The 15,526-nt window shown below is 43.9% G+C and overlaps 1 protein-coding gene across 3 annotated transcripts in view; it reads left to right on the top strand.

Moving 5' to 3' along the window:
- ELOVL5 (ELOVL fatty acid elongase 5) overlaps positions 1-15,526 on the top strand; it is a 70,168-nt gene that overhangs the window by 19,010 nt on the left and 35,632 nt on the right. The window contains exon 2 of one of the 3 annotated variants that reach the window (XM_068557167.1): positions 12,346-12,382. The exons of the other annotated variants lie outside the window; for them this stretch is intronic. The gene's annotated coding sequence lies outside the window, so the exon portion shown is untranslated. The remainder of the gene's footprint in view (positions 1-12,345; positions 12,383-15,526) is intronic. 3 annotated transcript variants of the gene reach the window in all.

Below are 15,526 nucleotides of genomic sequence, written 5' to 3'. Positions count from 1 at the left end.
TAGCCTATTGTATTTTAAAATAAGGACCAACCTTCTGCTTGGCTATGAAAACATCCTTCACGGGGGTGGGAGGGGGTGTCTTATTTCATCAGCTATTGCCTCCTGAGTCCTTCTGCCTGAGTAAATTTCTTGATTTATGTCACAGGAGGATCTCTGAATGTCACCTTTGTACGTGAACTTCATCAGGTGGACTGGTTTTGGTCATTTTATCAAATAAATGTATCTGTAGGTCTGTAGGTACCATACTTCGGTAGGATAATATTTAAAAGTAAATTTATGTCCTCTGAATATGCTGGTTGCTTGCATAGATGCTCTACTGGAGAACTATAGTGTTCAGGGTTTTTTTGTTGGTTTTTTTTTAAAATTAATTTATTTTATTTTATTTATTTTGGGCTGTGTTGGGTCTTTGTTGCTGCACATGGGCTTTCTCTAGTTGCGGCGAGCGGGGGCTACTCTTCGTTGCAGTGCGCGGGCTTCTCACTGCGGTGGCTTCTCCTGTTGCGGAGCACAGGCTCTAGGCGCGCGGGCTTCAGTAGTTGTGGCTTGCGGGCTTAGTTGCTCTGCGGCATGTGGGATCTTCCCGGACCAGGGCTCGAACCCTCGTCCCCTGCATTGGCAGGTGGATTCTTAACCACTGCGCCACCAGGGAAGCCCTAGTGGTCAGTTTTTAAAATAAAAATCCAGAGCAGAAAGGAGTTAATCAAGAGTAAGGTCTCAGTGTGGCATAAATACCTTTTTTAAAATTTTTATTTATTTGTTTATTTATTTATTTACTTATGTATGTATGAATGCATGCATGCCACGTGGCGCGTCATGTGGGGATCTTAGTTCCCGGACCAGGGATCAAACCTGCGCCCCCTGTAGTAGAACACGGAGTCTTAAGCACTGGACCGCCAGGGAAATCCCGTAAATACCTTTTTAGATGTTCAAGATGTTCATTTCTTTTTTTCCCCCCCACCCGTTCTCTTTGCCATCTATACATTATTGTATTTGGGCCTTCAGATTGGCTGTCTTTTGGAATAGTTTTTAAAATAGCTAATTTCCTTTTTGTTCATGCCTGTTTGATAGATACTACTTAACTTCCTTTTTTTTTAGTTACTGCTGATTTTGGACAGTGCTTTTGCTTTAATAAAAATTTGCTGCATCGCCTCCCCACATCTCCACCTTGTTCTCTTTAACCATTTAACCTTTATATTCTTGTGTTACAAAAAGGTTCTTCTGGCATTTTTCATATGTCTGATCATGTAGAGTTCTGCTCTGGGGACTCATCAACCCGGCATCTGCCTCCCCTTTCCTTTACTCTAGGGACTTCTTTCAGGATTCTTAGAACCTCAGGTTCTGTGATGTCTGAATGAGGTGCCAGTGCACATTGAGCTGCTCGCTTCCAGATGCTGAGGTGTTTCTCTGGGATATATTTTGCGCTGTCCAGTATAGTTGTCACCAGTCACAGAACACTTGCAGTGTGGCTACTGCAAGTGAGGAACTGAGTTTTTTCATTTACTTTTAATTAATTTACATTTAAATAGCCATGTGTGGCTCAGGTCTCTCTAGACCGTGCAGCTCCCAGGGTGTCTGACAGCTTCCTTTTCCTGACTCATGCCCTGCTCAGTCTTGACCTCAGCGTCTCTTGCAGGTTCGTCCATTCATTTTTATACGTTTTGTGTATATTTTATCTCTCAATTTTAGAAGTAGCACATAGGTTTCAGCATCTGTAGACTGCCTTACTGCCGGAAACAGAACTAGAGGGAATATTGGAGCTAAAAAAGTGAAGGCTGTTTGATGTTGGCTGCTTTTTATGAGATCTTGAGGTGGTTCTAGGTGCGATTCAAGGGTAAATAGGGTTAAGGGGAAAGATTTTAAGTTGGGGAGACTTGAACAGATTTGTCAGCTGATAAAAGGATCCTACAGAGAGAGGAAATTGAAGGTAAAGGGGGAAGTGGAGTTGAATAGTCAATTCTTGAAGGAGGCAGGAAAGTAGGAGATGCTAAGCCTCTCTTTATGAATTGGGAGGGGAAAGAGTAGGTTGTTTTTTGGGGTTTTTTTTTAAGTATTTGAATTTTTTTTTTTTTCCAAGCAAAAGTCTGCGAAATCAACCTTTTTTTTTTTTTTGTGGCCGTGCAGCATGCGGGATCTTAGTTCCCCGACCAGGGATCAAACCCGTGCCCGCTGCAGTAGAAGCGTGGACCCTCAGGGAAGTCCCTGAAATTAACCATTTTGAAGTGGACAGTTCAGTGGCATGTAGTTCACCCACAGTGTGGTGCTCCAGCCACCTGTGTCTAATCTTGAAACATTTTCATCCCCCACAGGAGACCCTCTGCCCATCAGCCGTTCTCTGCCCGCCCTTTCCCTGCAGCCTCTGGGCAACACTAATCTTTCTATCTTTATGGATTTGTTTATTCTGCATATTTCATATAAACAGAATCATACAGTGTGTCGCCTTTTGTGTCTGGCTTCTTGGCATAATGTTTGGAGTTTCATCCACTTGTAGCATGTAACAAGTGCCTTGACATTTGAAGGCGAGGCAGTTTCAGGGAATTCATATTGACAGCCTGAATCTCAGCAAAACGAGTCAGTTCGGCCAGTTGGATTTATCGAGGATTAAGGCTCCACAGGGGCAGATGTGGTGTCAAGAGTATTTGTGGGGTGACCGACTGAGGTCCAGGCTGAGGGGAAACACACCCCAGGAGCCAGCGCTGGGGGCGGATGGGCATCGAAGTTCTAGATCAGGTGATGGTAATCACCACAGCGAATTGGCTGCCAGTGGGGGCAGGCGGGGGAGGACCCTCTTTTAAGAGGGGGAGGAATGTCCTTTTTCCGAGTGGGGTAAATTTGGGGCCCTGAGTTAGAGCCTATCTGCAGCGGAGGGAGCCTCTTCTGCGCGCAGATCAGGGGCACCGTGCCGCCTGCTGCATGAACCGACCGACCGCACATCTGAGGCAGGTGAGGTGGAAGCCGTGTCCTCCTGCCCCGCTGGGTGGTGAGGCAGCCCTGCTGCTCTGGGGACTTCCTCAGAAGCGGGGGGCAGCGTGGGGTGGGGAGTGGGAAGCAGCCCCAGCCTTTCTTGCTGCTTCCTTTGATGAAGGTCATAAAGGGAGTCAGCCCCCCTGGTTGGTGCCGGGAGCAGTGATGGAGGCAGCGGCGTTGCTGGCGAGGCTGCCTGGGGCCCCAGCTGTTTTCACCGACTGCCTATGGAATAAAGGTCAGAGGACTTTCAAGGTCTTCCCTATCTGGTCCCCAGCCTGCTCTCCAGCCTCTTGACCCTGCAGCACTCATCCCCCAGATATGCAGTGGGCACCCCCGTGTGCCCAGCACCGAGCTGATGGTCCCTGTGAAGCAGACACACACAGCCCTTGTCCTCGAGCACTTAGGTCCTCAGTGTTCGTTCATATCTGGGCTGTGATTAGAGTGTAAACAGAGGGACCTCACCAAACCTGGGGCTTTGGGGAAGAGGAGTCAGGGAATGTTTGTCTGAGTGAAGGACCTTTATGCAGAGGTGAGGTCAGAGGGACCTTTATGCAGGAGGCTGAGGGAGCTTTCCCTGAATAGGACGTGCCTGCAGAAAGGAGAAGGTGGAGGGAGGTGGGTGTGGTCGGGGCAGTGGGCACGAGGGGAGGGCAGTCTTCGGCTGGAAGCAGCTGTGAGCCAGTGATGGAGGGGCTGTAAGCAAATGAGGGATTGTAGGTCGTATCCAAAGAACAAGGGACACCGTTGTTGAAAGGCTTCGGGCAGGAGTGGGCCTGTAACTTTTGGTGGCTCTGGTGCAGTGTGTGGAGATGGATGGGAGGGGACAGGGCTGGATGCCCGGGACTCACCAGCTGGGAGTCCACATGGAAGAACACGGCCTGGGATGGTGGTGCGGATGGGAGAGGTGGATGTATATAAGGTACTAGGGGAGAGCATCAGCGTGCTTAGAGATGATGTTGTTGCCCAGGTGCGCTGCCCCCTGCCTGCCGTATCCTTCCACGCTTCCACGCCTCCTTTCATGGTGTGCTTCAGCTTGAAACACCCATCAGCATGCTGCCTCCTAGGCCTTCCGCCTTGTAAAAACCCTTAATAACCTGGCCCCATGCCACTTGTGTGAAATCTGCCCTGATCCACTGCTCGGAATCAATTCATTTAACATTTATGGAGCATTCACATGTTTTAGTGTGTTTTAAATCATTGCCGACACTCTTCTGGTGAAGGCGGAATCATATCATGTGCCAGTCAATCATGTGACCGCTCCATTCTTCCCAAAGTGTGGCCGCCCCCTTCCCCCTCTGCTCCTTGGATGATGTCCTTCATTTGGAATACCCTTCCCAAATCCCTTGGCCTACCCATACCTACTGCTCTTTTAAGGGTTGGTCCAAGCCCCGCTCCCCTGGGGAGTCTCTCCCTCCTCCCCACAGTGCTCCCCGCTTTGGTGCTTCTTCTCTTCTACTGGGTGCTCTTGTGGTATTAACTTTCTGTGTGTATGTGATTCCAGATAAGTTAGACAGTTGTGGACTGTTTCCCGCCCACTCTATCAAGAAGAGTGCTTGTACATAGTTGGCACACATACATATCCATAGCGGGCTCATAACCACCCTAAATTCCTGTAAGTGATAGATAAGATATGGGTACTGAAATAGATAAGATGTGACACTTGGCTGTAAGTATCATATGCTGGTTTATGACACAGTAATGGGTGTCTTAACCTAGAATTTGTTTTGGATTGAAGAGTAATACCCACATGATTCTCCTCTGCTGTAGCTTTCCATACATTGTTTTGTTCTTGGACGGGACATCCAATCCCGAGGAGGTTGGTCGGTGGTAAATGGAGTGTGAAGCAAATGGCATTTTGGAGGATGAGCTTGAGCACTGACCTTCCTGATGGAACTTAACCCCAGGATGGGATCCTCACCTTGGAACTGGGCCTAGGAGCGGGGCAGAGTCAGGAGACCCAGCGACCTTTGGCACAGTGCCTTTCTACCTTTTTCACTCTGTGTGGGAATGGGGTTATCAGCGTCCAAAAAAAGTCCTTGGCCTCAGGTTAATCTGTACTCCCAGCTGTTGGGTGGGGGGAGGTGCTTATTTATGCAATATCCCCACAGGCCCTCTCTGGTGTTTGTACTCTCTGAAAGTTCTGTGTCAAACCTCAAGCTAATGCTTCTCCTTCTTGATACTCTTTGGAGATGGAGACATTCTGATTTTATGATAGCCCATTCCTCAGCTTTCGGTCTTGGTTTAAGACTAGATCGTTATCCCAAACTCATTGCCATGGGTCTCTTTATTTTTTAAATCTTTTAACTGTATATCCAGGTTCTAAAAAAACATTGTGTATTTTTAATTACATCAGTTGATGTAATATCTAGAGATAGATCCATACTGATTTAATTATATGCTGCATATCCATATTTTAAAGGGATTTGGGAACTCATTTCATTACTCATCCTGGCCAGTGCTGCACGTGGTGGACACATTTCTCGTTCCGTATCATGTTATCCTCCAGGGCACTTAAACCAGAAGTTGCCACTTGAGATTTTTTTCAGCTTATAGCCTCACTGAAATTACATTATCACCATTATTTGCTTTTCTGTCATTTCTAAGCAGGCTTGCTACCTGAGATTTAATATGACCTCATGGATGCTATGAGCAGGCCACCAACCTTCTTTCTGACTCATTTGAATGGGGAAGAAAAACCAAATCAAGTGTATGTCCCATAAACATTGTAACCAGTAGTAACCATGGGTCCAGTGACATTCTGGTTTTGTACACCATTGTCTTGGTGTTAGGATGCCTTGGGCATAAATCGTTCCTTACAAAACCTTAGATTGTTACTTAGAACCCAGTAGTGTGTTATAGGTATCTGTAGGTGGCCAGTTGGATGTACTTTCGTTTTTCCTAGCAGAGTTAAACTTAGTCAGATTTTAGCATGAGAGGCAGCTAAGAGCTTTGTTTGAATCCCCTGAACCAAGTACAGGCTCTGTCATCGTGTGCAGTACCTTCTAGTATGTGAGCCTCCATTTCCTTCTCTGTAAAGTAGGGAAAAGACCCTTTACAAGGTTACTGAGAAGATTGAATTACGTGGTGCACGTGAGGGTGCCTGGAGTGACGCTTAGCACACACTGAGCGTTCAGTGTTAGTTACTATTCAGATAATCATCATTGTGTTCTCTATTTTTAATGATCTTACCACCCTGAAGCCAGGGATTCTCTAAAGGAAGAATATTATGATTTCATAACGAAGTCTTCTTAACTCATTCATGAGGCGTTACAGTCTGTAATGATCTGAGATTTGTTTGATGCTGGGATAAATTGGGCCAGAGTTAATGCCATTTCATCCTATTAGACCTTGTATCGCTTATCTCATTGCCTGCCTGACATTTTGCTGATCAGAGTTTCCTTTCCCCCGATGGTGGACCACTTGTCGTTATGAGGATTTTTATGATCCAAGTAGCAGTTGGTTTATTCTAAATTGAAGCTTTGGGTTCAACCTTTTTTGTTCTGGATGCAGGTGACTGAGCTGAAAAGTGCAGGCGAGAGGACACCTTGGGGTTTCTCATTTGTATCCTGTGAAATGCATATGAACTTTCTCTGTGAACAGGTCAAAATATTTTTCTAACTGCTCACTCAGCGCCTCCACATGGGATTGGAAAAATCAAGCTGTTTTATGATGCTTTATTGATAGTAATACTAATGACATAAACTGGATTTGGCTGACTTGGCTACTGAGGGGCAAACAATGCCCTGTCTTCTGCAAAATGTTACGTACACAGTTAAAAACCACCTGGAAGCATCATCTTAATTCAAGTTCTTAAATACAGAAAACATTTGGCTTTTTAAAAGCTAGTTTTATGAGCCTCTGTTACTAGAAGCGGATTTACTGTTGGTTTGCGGGGCTCCTTTGTGGTTGGGTTTGTAGAGTCCACTTTTTAAAAACAGTCCATGTCCCTAGACAAAATAGATACTTAACAAATGCTTGGACTGTGCTTTTTAAATGCATGCTGTCCTCAAGGATCACTATTGTGTATGTAAGACGAATGCTTCTCTTAGAGGTTTAAAAATTGGTAACTAGACTGAGTTCCTGGGTTTGAGGGGGGATCTTTGTGGAATGCAGACAATTCCATTTACTAATAACCTGAGAGAAAGAAAAACTCTTAACATAAGTGACCAATTAAATTCCAGCTTATATTCACAAATCAATTCTTTTTTAAAAAATTATTTATTTATTATTTTTATTTTTGGCTGTGTTGGGTCTTCGTTTCTGTGCGAGGGCTTTCTCCAGTTGCGGCAAGTGGGGGCCACTCTTCATCGCGGCGCGCGGGCCTCTCACTATTGCGGCCTCTCTTGTTGCGGAGCACAGGCTCCAGACGCTCAGGTTCAGTAGTTGTGGCTCACGGGCCTAGCTGCTCCGCGGCATGTGGGATCCTCCCAGACCAGGGCTCGAACCCGTGTCCCCTGCATTGGCAGGCAGACTCCCAACCACTGCTCCACCAGGGAAGCCCCCACAAATCAATCCTTAAGTAGAAGATACACAGAATTTATTATTCATTTTTCTTTTATGACCATTAGCCAAAAATGACTCTTTATACATATATTCAATGTTTATTCAGCTGTTGGGCTTTCTGTATGATTTATATTTCTAATATACACATAGAGCATTTTGTATTAGACTAAAAAAATAAAATCTCTTTTTCCTTCATGACATTACCCAATCCTGGCCAGGGTGCAGTTTATATAGGCTGTTCACATAGTCCCTGCTGGTGGGAATGTTAGTAGGTGAAAATGTTTTGGAAAGAAATTTTGCAATATATGTTATATGAAGACCCTTAGACATGATTGGCCAATTTCTGGGAATCTCATTCAAGGAAGTAATTTAATATACAGCTAAAGTTTTACGTGCAGAGATGGCCATCACAATGTTATTTAAGAGTAGTAAAAACTTGGACGTCCCTGGTGGTGCAGTGGTTAACAATCCGCCTGCCAGTGCAGGGGACACGGGTTCAAGCCCTGGTCCAGGAAGATCCCACATGCCGCGGAGCAACTAAGCCCGTGTGCCACAACTACTGAACCTGCACTCTAGAACCTGCAAGCCACAACTACTGAGCCCGCGTGCTGCAACTACTGAAGCCCGCACGCCTAGAGCCCGTCCTCCGCAACAAGAGAAGCCACCACAGTGAGAAGCCCACGCACCGCAACAGAGTAGCCCCCGCTTGCCACAACTAGAGAAAGCCCGCACGCAGCAACAAAGCCCCAGCATGGCCAAAAAATAAATAAATAAATAAATTTATTAAAAAGAATAGTAAAAACTTGGAAACAGACTAAATGACTAATAATGGGGGAATAATTAAAGCATTTGTATAAATATTGCTCCAAAACTCAGATTAGGTTCATGAAGATAGTAATTGCTGCAGTGTTGCAATGCAAGATTATACAAGTATATGCTTTTTTTTTTTTTTTTTTTTTAATGAGAGCCTCTGGGAACTACATTTTTGTCTTTTTTTTTTTTTTTTTTTTTTTTATGGCTGTGTTGGGTCTTCATCTCTGTGCGAGGGCTTTCTCTAGTTGCGGCAAGCGGGGGCCACTCTTCATCGCAGTGCGCGGGCCTCTCATTGTCGCGGCCTCTCTTGTTGCGGAGCACAGGCTCCAGACGCGCAGGCTCAGTAATTGTGGCTCACGGGCCTAGTTGCTCTGCGGCATGTGGGATCTTCCCGGACCAGGGCTCGAACCTGTGTCCCCTGCATTGGCAGGCAGATTCTCAACCACTGCGCCACCGGGGAAGCCCAGTATATGCTTTTTTAAAGCATACAGAATAGTGGAATATATTTATATTTTATTTATATATTTATTATATAATACTAGGATAGCTCTGTGCTAAATGCTGTACACGAACCATTTCATCTGAGTACGTAGGTATTATTTTTACTCCCATTTGAAGGGAATATTTCAGGTGAGGCAACTGAGGCTTTCAGAGGTTAACTTGCCCAGGATCACTCTGCTTGTAAATGGCAGAAGGAGGGACATGGATTCTACCACACTCTCAGAGGCTTTTTGTTTTTACCTTAAAATGAAACCAAAAAAAAAAAAAACCTCTTCTATTTTTTCAAGTTCCTGCAATAAACATCCCTTTTTTATTTTTAGTGTAACATAGGAACTAGAGTGCAGTGGTTAAAAGAGCAGGCTGTGGAGTCACTCTGCCTGCTATTGGCATGACCTTGGATAAAGGACTTAGCTGCTCTCTGCCTCAGTGTGCTCACCTGTGATAAGGGGATGTGGGAAAGGGCTGGTGTGAGGGGTCAAGTGAGATCATCCTTGTAAATTTATAGCAGAAAGACTGGCACGTAGTAAGGACTGAGTGTCAGTTGCTCTTGCTGTCATCATGATGCTCTTCAAAGAAAAGAACTTGAAAATAAGAAAAATCATTTGAAATGGTGGCCTGCGCTGTCCTAAGTGGTTTTCAGATTCTCTCAGAGGATGTTGTGATGGGAGAGTGACTTTGGAAAGCTTTTTTGTGGCAGTCATTAGCAGACCATTTAGTGAAGGGAAATAGCAATTTGCTAAATAATTCAACCCCCTGAAGTGTGTAATTCATGTTGGAGTGTAGCTGGCTTAGTGTTTTCTTAGGACAAGAAGAGCATAAATCCCTAAACAAATGCGTGGCTTAGGTCCTAGCTTAAGCTTGAACTTCTTATACTTAACATTACTCAGTGCACAGTTCATCTTGCAGATTTTTCCCTATAAGAGAACACATCACTACAGTGAATGTTCACTGATTTGCACTCCAGTAATTCACAACACATGGCCTGCCTGTTGACTCAGCAGGCACGATGCGTCTGTCATGAACAGAATCGGTGGCCGGGCGGTACATTTCTAGATGGTCAGAACCTTCCCTATTCCCTTCTTCCCTCCTACTTGTCCCTGTGCTCCCTGACTCATAGGATAGCACTGCGTGCAGGGTGCAGAGTCAGAACCAGAATTGGGGCTTCCTCCTCTCCCTCCCCTCACCTTCCTGCCATCCCTCCTGTGGCCCCTGGTTCCCTGCCCTGCCGTGGCCTCATGGTGTCCTCCATCTCCTGTGTGGACTATTGTGGCCAATAGTCAAGTCTTCTGACTTGACCTTGATATCACTCTCTTTCCAGCCTCCCGCCCACCCTCACTCTCACCCCCCGCCCCCAGTTTAAAATCAACCAGTAGAGCCCTTAGCTGCTTCTCCAACATGGGTTTTCACTTTTCTCTCCCCTCCCCTTTGTCCCATCTCCCACTGGCAAGCCTTACACGTGACTGTGACCCACCGGTCCCTGCGTAGAATCGGTACGTGCTTTGTCAAGGCATCTCCCTCAGCTTGCTAGTTATCATTTCTCCCTAGTGAGACTGACTTCTCCGGAGGCAGGTGTGTGTCCTGTGGCTCTGTGTCCCAGTGCCTCCCACGGTGCGGTGACTGTGTGCTCCAGGATCATAAAAGCAGCTGCCGCGAATTGAAGTGCCCCTGCATTGCCCCAGCGTTTCATATCATCTCATAACAACCCCGTGGGGTGTACGCATCGTCACACACGTGTTTAAAGTCCAGGGAACCGGGGTCTGTACAGCTTACCAAAGATCATATTACAGTGTTAAGTGTCAGAGCCCAGAGGGTAGTAACTCACATTATACATATTACATGAAATTATTTTCATGTAGAAATAGTGAGAATCTATACTCATAGGCACCACTTCATTATGAGTTAAGTAGTTTAGGGCCCATCTGGAGATCTGTCAACTACTTATAGCTAGGGTTCTTAATTTGGGGATTGAGGGTCCCTAGGATTTTGGGGAGCCTGTCAATTTTATCCAAATTCTCTGTCATCTGGGGATAGAGGGTCACCTTCACTTTTTCTTTTTTCTTTTTTAACCTTTGCTTTAATCATAGTTTTACAATTGGGGTGGGATCCCCAAAAGGTCCAGAACTGCTAATTTCACATTATTTCTATGGAAAATAGAATACAGAAAATAGAATTTTCCAGAGGCCAGATGACTAGTTTACAAAGTAACATCTGGAACACAACCCTTTTGTAAAGTAGAGATAATATGTTTTGATAACTTGAGGGAGTAAAAGAATGAAAATGATTCACCTTAGAGACTAGGTTTTCTAAAAGTAGCAATTACGGTCATTCCCTTTCCCTCTCAAAACCACCCCTCTGTTATACACTGAACGTTTGTGTGCCCTCACCCCCCATTTCATATGCTGAAGCCTTAACTCTCTGTGTGATGATGTTTGGAGGTGAGGCCTTCGGGAAGGGTTAGATGAACCTTGACCTTGGTCTTGCCAGCCCGCAGAACTGTGAGAAATAAATGTCTGTTGTTTAAACCACCTGTCTATAGTATTCTGTTACAGCAGCCCAAGCTGACCAAGACACTCTTCCTTTCCTTCTCCAACCTGAGGGCATATATTAAATTGTTCGTGTATATGAAGAAAATTATTGGGGAAAACCATAATACATTTTAAACATGTCACTGCTTCTGTAGTCCCGTTAATTTTCTTCAAGTTAAGTGTGTTTATTTGGTTCTGTCTAGGAAAATGTGATAGCTTTTCCAAATCAAAGTAGGATATTATATATCCTTTCATATCTATCCCCCCCAATTAAATGTTCTTGTCTTGGAACATTTGTGGGTTTTTTTTTGGGGTGGGGGGTTATTTATTTTTATCGGAGTATAATTGCTTTACAGTGTTGTTAGTTTCTGTTGTATAGCAAAGTGAATCAGCTATCTGTATACATATATCCCCTCTTTTTAGGATTTCCTTCCCATTTAGGTCACCACAGAGCATTAAGTAGAGTTCCCTGTGCTGTACAGTAGGTTCTCATTGGTTATCTATTTTATACGTAGTTTCGGAACATTTGTGTTTTTAAATGAGCTAAGAACGTGGATTCCAGCTGGATGATAGTTAGATTTCTTAGTTTAGGGGGAAGGACCACGTTCCCTATCTCTACCACCTACCGTGATGCCTTAAACACATTTGATGCTCACGAAAGGCATGTTGTTAAACAGTATATGCCGTTTTATATGCCTCAATTCTTTTCCTAAAATTTTCACCTGATTGACTTCTTCAGGAAAGATACCTTATAAGTTCTTTTTTTTTCACACACACACACACACACACACACACACACTGTATTTTATTTTTACAAGAGATAAATAGACTGACACCAAGCATTGTAAATGGATGACCAGAACAAAAGCAACAATGATTGCAATTACCAAACACGAAACACACTCATACTATGTCATAATATTGACATTTAGTCCAGTAATCCTCCACTGTAACAGCTCCTTTACTTTGCAGTGCCTTACAAGTTCTATACATAAATATTTTTGCCCCTCCTAACTGTGTCCTTAATTTTCATTTTCAGATCTGTTAGTGTCGCTCCCTCGGTGTTCCAGCTGTAGGTGGGTACCTAATTTTCATGCTAATTTGATCACTGGCTTGCCTTTCTTCATTTTGTTACGGCAAAATGGCTTTTATGACAGCTTGGAGTTGGATATTGGTACTTGGGGAGAATTGAAATGAAAGGAAAATCTTGTTATTAGCCAGTCAGAATATTCATTTACATTAATGTGACTTGCTAAACTACTTGGAGTTCCACTAAAATGTAATCACTTTAGGGCCTAATTCTCAGTTATTTCACCTTTAATGGTTGTCAAGGGGGTTTTAAACACAGTGGCACGGTTGTTGAAAGTAGCACTAGGTGAAAAGGAGAAAAGCTTTGCTAGGAAGACATCTAATCTTAACTGGAGAATTTTGAGAGAGGGTTATAGAAGTCCCCACAGCCCTTGCTAGACAGTGTCTGTGCTCTGGGCAGCTGTGGGCATGGAAGGCTCCTTCCTGTCCTGAGGGCAGCAAGGCCCCCTGCAGGGCACAACTTGCGCCCACACTGCACACACCCAGGAAACCGGAATCACAGAATGGTAGGACTCCTCCACTTTATAAAAGTGCTTCTTCGCCACTTTCTGTTTTTCATTGGATTGATAAGAAAATGACCCAAAAGATGGAAGAAAGCAGTTTTTATTTTTCATAATGAAGTAAGCTTTTCTTCATATTTTTCATTTATCAAAAAACATCTAGAGGGCTTCCCTGGTGGCGCAGTGGTTGAGAATCTGCCTGCCAATGCAGGGCACACGGGTTCGAGCCCTGGCCTGGGAAGATCCCACATGCCGCGGAGCAGCTGGGCCCGTGAGCCACAATTACTGAGCCTGCGCGTCTGGAGCCTGTGCTCCACAACAAGAGAGGCTGCGATAGTGAGAGGCCCGCGCACCGCGATGAAGAGTGGCCCCCGCTCGCCGCAACTGGAGAAAGCCCTCGCACAGAAACGAAGACCCAACACAGCCATAAATAAATAAATAAATAGAAATTTAAAAAACATCTAGAATCTGACAACTCAAAACTATTGATGATACCTAAAGTTTTCTATGTTCTGTGTAAAATAGAAAGCGGCACGGAAATAACGGATGACAGGAACTTCTTATTTAAACCAGAGAGGCGTAATAGATTTACAGATTTATCCCAATTATCTATGCCTGCTCGTCCATGGTTCTGTAAAATGGGATTGGGCGCTCATAGTTCAGCCCCTGGAACACTTCAAGATCACAGAATGCCCCCGAGTCATCAAAGCTTTGATTTTATTCGGGAGGATTTTATTTGATACGTTTAATGATTTTCTTACTCTCTGAAAACTGGCCTATGTGAGAGGTATGGTCCCTTGAAGTCAATCAGAACATAAGGCTGGTCAAACAGTATTCCTGTCGCCTGAGTAGTCTGGGTAAATAAGCGTTTACTGGGAAGCTAAATCAGACAGCTCTGAAAATTAAAGTAGTGAAAACTCTAGCATTTAGGTGAAGGGTTAAGCTTTCATGAATGAGGTGATAGTTCACACTATTCCTTTCCAGCAGAACTCAATAACAGATGCCAAAAAGTCACAACTGTGTGTCAGTGGGAGGTGCAAGGGGGGCGTGAGGGGGTTGAATTTTTTAAAAAGTCAAATGCTTAGTCTTGTTTATTGGTTTGTTTTCCACTTTTGTGGATTTTTTTTTAAATGTAACTTGTTATTTTGAGGTAATTTCAGGTTCATAACTAAGAAATAACACAGAGATCCCAGATCCCAAGTACCCTTTACCCAGTTCCCCCTCCCTGGTAACATGGTGCAGAACTGTAGTTTGGTACCACAATGAGGTTGCTGACATTGTTACAGAAAAGATAACAGGACGTTTCCATCAGCACATGTTGCCCTTTTATAGCCACATCTGCTTCCCTCCTGCCTTCACTCCATCTCTGACCCCTGGTAACTGCTCATCTCTTCTCCATCTCTATAATTTTGTCATTTCAAAAGTGTTATATAAAGGGATTGGCTTTTTTCCACTAAGTCTAGAGATTCATCCAGGTTGTTACATGTATCAGAAGTGTGTTGCTTTTGTTGCGGAGAAGTATTCCATGGTGTGGATGTACCACTATTTGTTTAATAATTCACCTGTTGAAGAGTATCTTGGTTGTTTCCAGTTTGGGGCTATAATAGATAAAGGTGCTGTGAATACTCACGTATAGGTTTTTGTGTGCATGTCAATCTTTTCTCTGGAATAAGTGCCCAGTAACTTTATTTTAATGATGGCATACTGTTTGTATGCCTGTACCATAATTTATGTAGCAAGTTACTTTTAAATGGGTATTTTTCTGCTGCTTATGTCACTGATGACAATCTTATAATTAAATCTTAATGCACATCTGCTTTTATTTCCTTAGTATAAGGATTTCTACAAGTGAGCTTGAGTGTGCAGAATTTTAAAGCTTTTTTTTTAAGTATCTCTCATTTTTTAATGTTTATTTTTAATTTAAGTGCATCTGATTCCAGAGCATTTTCATTACCTCAGAAACCCCATACACGTCAGCAATTACTTCCCATCCTCCCCTTCCCCAGCCCCTGGCAACCACTAATGTACTTTGTGTCTGTATGGATTTGCCTATTCTGGACATTTCCTATAAAATAGAATGGTGTAATATGTGACCTTTTGTGTCTGACTTCTTTAACGTAGCATAATGTTTCCAAGGTTCATCTGTGTTGTAACATGTATCAGTACTTCATTCCTTTTTATGGCTGAAAAACATTCCATTGTGTGGATGGTACTACCTTTTATTTATTCATCAGTTGGTGGACATTTGGGTTTGTACCCCCCCCCCCTTTTTTTGGCTAATATAAATAATGCTGCTGTGAATACTTGTGTACAGGTTTTTATTTCTTCTGGGCATATACCTAGGAATAGAATTGCTGGGTCATATGATAGCTCTGCGTTTCACTTTTTTAGGACCTACCAAACGATTTTCCACAGCAGATGTACCATTTGACAATCCCAAATGATGTATGAGTGTTCCAATTTCTCCATATCCTCACCAACAATTGTGTCTGTCTTTATGATGATAGCATTCCTAGTGGGTGTCATATGGATCTTTCTAAAAGAGAAAGGGCCAGAGCTGTTGGGGTAACACTACCTTGCTGATAGGTGGCCACTTGACCTACCAGCTACGGAAAGCTCATCCCGGAAGTG

This window comes from Eschrichtius robustus, chromosome 12, assembly GCF_028021215.1.
Source record: "Eschrichtius robustus isolate mEscRob2 chromosome 12, mEscRob2.pri, whole genome shotgun sequence".
Taxonomy (NCBI): domain Eukaryota; kingdom Metazoa; phylum Chordata; class Mammalia; order Artiodactyla; family Eschrichtiidae; genus Eschrichtius; species Eschrichtius robustus.
The sequence above is the reverse complement of the archived record's forward strand: the minus strand, read 5'-3'. Positions and strand labels throughout refer to the sequence as shown.